The sequence below is a fragment of the Limulus polyphemus genome, unplaced genomic scaffold (genome assembly GCF_000517525.1).
Source record: "Limulus polyphemus unplaced genomic scaffold, Limulus_polyphemus-2.1.2 Scaffold450, whole genome shotgun sequence".
NCBI classification, from domain to species: Eukaryota; Metazoa; Arthropoda; class Merostomata; order Xiphosura; family Limulidae; genus Limulus; species Limulus polyphemus.
Genome location: NW_013666060.1, coordinates 47,992 through 54,216, shown reverse-complemented (window position 1 = coordinate 54,216; position 6,225 = coordinate 47,992).

Genomic DNA, 6,225 nt, shown 5'->3' with positions numbered 1-6,225 from the left:
CTGCTAGCAACACCCAAGACCTTAATATCATCTGCAAATTTAAGTAACTTATTGACTATTCCTTCATCTATGTAGATCAAAACAAGCAAAAGTCCTAAGACTGAGCCATGAGGTACCCCACTTGTGACATTAATCCAGTTTGACTGAACTCCATATGTAACAACCCTCCGCTTTCTTCCATCCAGCCACTCTTCTATCCAATTTGCTAACTCATCCCCCACACTTATAGAGCTAATGTTTTTACATGTCTTTTATGTGGCACCTTGTCAAATGCATGATTCCTGAAAATCCAGATACACCAAATCTACATTTTGTCATCTACATAAGCAGTAACCTTTTCAAAGAATGTTAAATGATTTGTAAGGCAAGATTTGCCCATAGTGAAACCATGTTGACTATCCAATAAAATTATAAACTTTGTTAAATGACTTTGCAAAGCACCTTTTAACAGACTTTCCAAAATTTTTTCCCACAACTGATGTAAGACTAATGGGTCAATAATTACTGGGGCAATTTTTATTACCTCCCTTGAAAAGAGGAGTTACATTAGCTAACTTCCAATCCTCTGGTACCTCCCCACAATTCAAAGCCTGGCAAAAAATAGTAGCAAGTGGCTCATATATCTTTAACCTCTTTCAAAACCCTTGGGGAAATATCTGGATCAGGAGCCTTATTGGTCTTTAAACTTCCCAATTTTTTCTTTAGCTCAAATTAATGCAGTCATCTTGTTTCTACCTATCAACTGTTCAAGATGTGGAATACATCTTAAATTTTTGTTATTAAAAACTGAAAAAAATAAATAAATAAACAACCCAGCCACCTATATAATCATCAGATACTAGCATTCCTTTATCACCTCTCAAAGGTCCAACCCCATCCTAATATTTTGTTTACCTTTAACAAATTTAAATAAATCCTTACTGTTAATTTTTTACATTTTCAGCCAACCTTTTCTCATACATCCTTTTTGATGTCCTAATTTCCTGTTTTTATTATGCTTTAATTTTAGTTCTTAAACTCTTTGTGAGCTATACTTTTCTTTCTATTAAGAATATGTTTACATTGAATATATAAAATTTGTCTTTAAACATTTCCCACATCTGATCTGTGTCTCCAAATAACTCATCTGTCCAATTCACAGCAGATAACTTGTCACATCTCTTCAAAATTTGTAACCAAAATATCATTATTCTTTATCTCCATATGCAGAAAAAACATTGAACCTAATAACTCAGTGATCACTTGCACCCAAATTTTGTTCCCCAATTTCCACCCTCTCAATCATTTCTATATTTGAAGTTAACAATAAGTCTTAAATAGCATTGTTTCAAGTTGGTTCCTGACTAACTAGTGAAGAAAGCCATCCTGAACAGTTTCCAAAAACCTTTCTCCCTCTTGGTTTGATTCTTGAATTTCCCAATCTAAATGCTTGTCAACAGTATTATAAAAGCCCTGTACAACAAGTAAACAGCATTCACAATGTATAACTTGTACAGAGTTATGTAACAAAATTTGTCATAACTATCACTTCTAAAATAGTTACCTTTTTACACTTGTTATGAAAACTAAACAATAACTCTTAAACTGAACAGTCTTGTATATCCAACATACTTCCCAAAATGTGGATGCAAATATCTCCCTAGTTTTATAAGTACCATTAGAATTTAGTAAATCCATAACACCAACTTTACTAGCAATTTGAAAGTTCTTAATGATTTAATGTTAATTCAGTTATGTATTATTAGTTGTTTAGGGTTTAATGAATCAAAGCAACAAAGGCTGTTTGCTCCAAATATAATAAGATTGATATGTTTTTAACAACAAACATAAAGTAGTCATAAAATTATGCTCCCAGTGGTACAGTGGTATGTCTGCAGACTTGCAACGCTAGAATCCGGTTTCGATACCCGTGGTGGGTAGAGCACAGATAGCCCAATGTGTAGCTTTGTGCATAATTACAAACAAACATAAAATTATAGAGGATTAACTCTATAAAAGGCAGCAAAATGGGAAATCACTGCAATAAATAAATGTCCAAGGACCAAGAAGGATTAAAAGATTTGAGCAAGAAGAATAATGTTACCATATAATGGTAATGTCTACATAAAAAGAATAGTATGGAAAAAGAAAAAAGGATGGTTAAACAAAAAAAATCACATGAAAACTTGACCAGAGATCAATAAGTGTAGTCTTCAATTAAAGAACAACAGATTAAAGAGGGTATGAAAGCCATTGATCTTTAAAATTTTACTATTAAGATGGGCAGTGTCATCATTATTATTAACATGGGAATAAAAATGCCTAGGAACAACTGCTGCTAAAACTTAAAAACAATGACAGCAAAGGATAATATAGGTAATGGTTAAATGGGTCACACACTGCTCATGCAGTGGCTGGTATATAGTCATCTCTCAGTAAAATATAGCAGTGACTAATGTGTTAAAACTAAAGGGGGCTATTGCAAAGCTTTTCTAAAACAGTTTCCTCACTGTTAACCATGCACTAGCTAGACAGCCAATGTTTTAAACTGAGAAGTTTGCTAGTTCATTGCTTATCCCAAAGTTTCTTCCGATTGGCATAAGACTTACTAATAGTAGGCCTGAAGCCCTTACAGGGAATGGGCAGAGTCAACCATGATAGAGAAGGCTGCTATATAAAAGAAATAATCCCCTTAGATTCTAACATGGCCAGAGAATCATCAAACCCGAACAAGCAACAATGGCAATTTGTGTGTTTTCTCATGAAGATGGGATAAAACAAGAAGCTTGCAAGTATGAAATGATTCTGAAGCTTGCAGCAAGTTAGGTGTGTTTTGTAAATATTAAGATAACTGTACTGCTTAGCTTCTATGTAAGCTAAGACATTGGAGATTTCATATAACCCCACAGTGAAAACAAACGCCTCAGAAAAGCAACTACAGTCAAATCATAGTTGACTGAGTCACATGATTCGGATCCATCTGTAAATATGAGTTAAAAGAATGAATGTCATAATTGTTGTTCTTCAGAAAGAAGTCTGTAGTTTCATTTAGAGCTACTCAACTTCTTAAGCAATATAGGAACAATTCATGAATAGGAATAACTCATGATGGAAAGGCTGAATGTCAGAATTGGTGGCTGTGTGAAAAGACAGATCAATCTAACTCAACACTTTCTAGAGATACAAGCCAAAAGATTGGCATGCCTGTACTCTAAATCTGGGGATGTTTCGTGACATGTTGCTGCAAGCATGCACTGTGTACTTTGAGGTTGTGGGGGCTATAAAAAAGCTGGCAAATCTCACTATTTGATCAGACATGAATAGTTCAAGAGTTAATGTGGATTCAGTTGAGCTGCTTTCGCTCTAGTGTATCGTTTCAAAACTGGATATGGTTAATGCAAGATAGTCCTTGTGTAGTTTGCACAAACTTCTGAAATAAACAAGATATGTAGACTAAATGAAGGAATAGCAGACTTGTATAGCAAAAAAAACAATATCCCACAGAAGAATTAAAAACTCAAAGTGGGATATGGATCAAAGCTTTATAACAAATTGCAAGGGTTACTGCATGTGAAAAATAGGTTCAAAGGGCTTTGTGTACATAGTCTGGACCAAAGTAGTGTAAAACTCAGATGCATAGTCGAAGTCTCTGAAGATGAATGAGAGTCAAGAATTTTTTATGTTAAATCCTTGGCCAAAACATAGACGAAAAACCATTTTCCCACTTTTGATGGGCCAGGTATGGTTTAGTGATTAGTTTGCTGAACTGTGGTTCCAAGGAATTATGGTTCACATTCTATTGCTGCAAAATCATGTTCTGTACTCTGAGGCTGTTGGTGCATTATAAGAGTAACAGTCAACTCCCACTATCCAATAACATTAGCCCAACAGATTGCAGTGGGTGCTGTTGAATAACTGCCTTCCCTCTAGTCAAAAATCAGTTTAAAATTATGGATGGCTAGTGCAGATACTCTTGTGTAGTTTGTTCGGATACCTAAAACAACCACCTTTGATGGATAACAGCACAATAGATCAATGGAAAAGAACACCTATCTATTTCCAAGGATGTGGAACAGAGAACATTTCAAATATTCAGTATATGTGTACACTTAATCCTCAGCTATTTTATGTGAGAAATTACAGTTAACATCATGGATGAGCCATTGGAATTTTGTTTCCAAACAGGAATCAGTGAATCTCTCAAATGGAGATCCAACTTGGATGCAATCCTCATTTTTAAGAATGCATGTAAAAGGTGTTGAGTAATAAAAACCAAAACCCAATTACATTATCCACTTTTATAGGATAGTAAAAAATCTTTAACAACCTCTTGATAAAACCTTGCACTTGATAACTGAAAGAAAAGCTGAAAATTGTTGACGTAGAAGCAGTGTATCACCAAAGGATAGTTTGTTCCATAATGGCATTAACATTGGTGGAAGTGTGTGTGTGTGTGACAATCAAAACACAGATATGCCCAGGTCCTGTGTGAAGGAATGTGAATTTATTGTGTCATCATGAGCCTGAATAGATTTATGTGCTAGAAAGTTCTTGATACAATGGGTAAAAAAACCCATAAAAGTCCCATAGTTTCATGTAGCGCCATTTACCTTTTTTTTACCAAAAGAAATATATATATATATGTGTGTGTGTATGTATGTATATATATATATATAGAGAGAGAGAGAGACAGACAGGGTGGCCTAAAAAATTTACCCAGTCTTTAAGTTATGCGGCTTCTTTATATCAATTCTAAAAGTTTTATTTTGATTTCAGATAATAGTGGAGTATGTCTAAAAATAAGCTGCAAACTACTGATGAAATAAAACAACAAATCACAAATGCTTTTCATTGAGTCAAAGTTGAAAATTGTGTAGCAGCATGCCAGGCACTTTGTTGTGGATGTCATGATTGTTTGAATGCTGATGGAGCCCAGTTTGAGCATCTCAAATGATACAGCAGTGTATGTACAGTTAATTTGTTGAATGAAATATTAATAAAGATGTTTTGCTGACTTGTAAGTTAATTTCCTGTAGTCATACGAGCATTCGAAATGTGGGTAATTTTTTTGGGTCACCTGTATGTATAGTAAGTGGCACGGACATGGTGGCTGCATGCTAGTCAGCTTTCAGTGCTACACAGAAAATTGCCGAAAGGTGACAGTATCAGCAGATTGAGAAATGTTTCGTGTCAGGAGAGACATACAGGATGATGCGGATCAACCAAACCTTGATGTCATCTAAATTAAAATGGAAACCTAGAGTTCCACTTTATCAAAGTGTCCATTTTTGTTTAATAGTAGAACTGGGGAAAAAGCCTTTTAGGTTTTGTTTTTTAACCACAAAGTTTTTGTTTATTTGAAAGAGGTCTTTCGACCTCCATGGATTCTGCTCCAGATTAGTTGGACAGGTCTATATCAGATGGAGATTCCAGTGATTGAGTGCATGACCAAATAATGGTCCTGCACCTCAGGACCAATGGAGAAGGATTCGAGCATTCATTGGTGGTGGTGGTGGGAACAGAGACAGGAATAAATGTGGACTAATCAACTCTTGTATTCATGGAGGGTATAATAATTCTAACATGATGAGAGGAAGACTGTGGGAGGAACAGAGATATCTGTCTGAACTCCCACTGTTGGAGTGGAACAGAATACAACAACATATGCCCGAGCTAGAGAAGGGACAACAACTTCTGTTTCTGCATAAGAAATGTTGTTAACAGTCCTTAACCACTGTACCTCTTTCTCCTTCACCCATTTAGGGTAAGAACAAAAGTATGAGGGGTGGGAACCATTAGAAGTAATGCAATGTGGATCCAATTGACACTCATAGCTATCGTGGCCTTTCCCATTTCAAGGAGCACACATCAAAGAAGCACGACAAGATGTCATAGAGTGTCCAAACCTCTGGCACTGAAACGTCTGAGAGAGCTAGGAATACCGGGCCTCAATTTATAATTCAAACAACCTGCCTCTGTGGAGATGCAAACTTAAAAACGAGAACTTGGGCTGACTACATTGTTCAATTTTTATAAATAGAGATACATCACACATCTGAAACTCCTTGGCTGGAGAAACCAGCAAGAATCTTTGACTCGGGAATGTTAAGTAAATTCCTCTCTACGATCACTCCTCTTGAGGAATTCAAAGAAGCATGATGAGTAACCTCAATGGGCACATTCCAATGGACTTCGATTTCAAGAGGAGTTCGCTATTTTGTGGTCGAGATGTTTTAACCAATATGT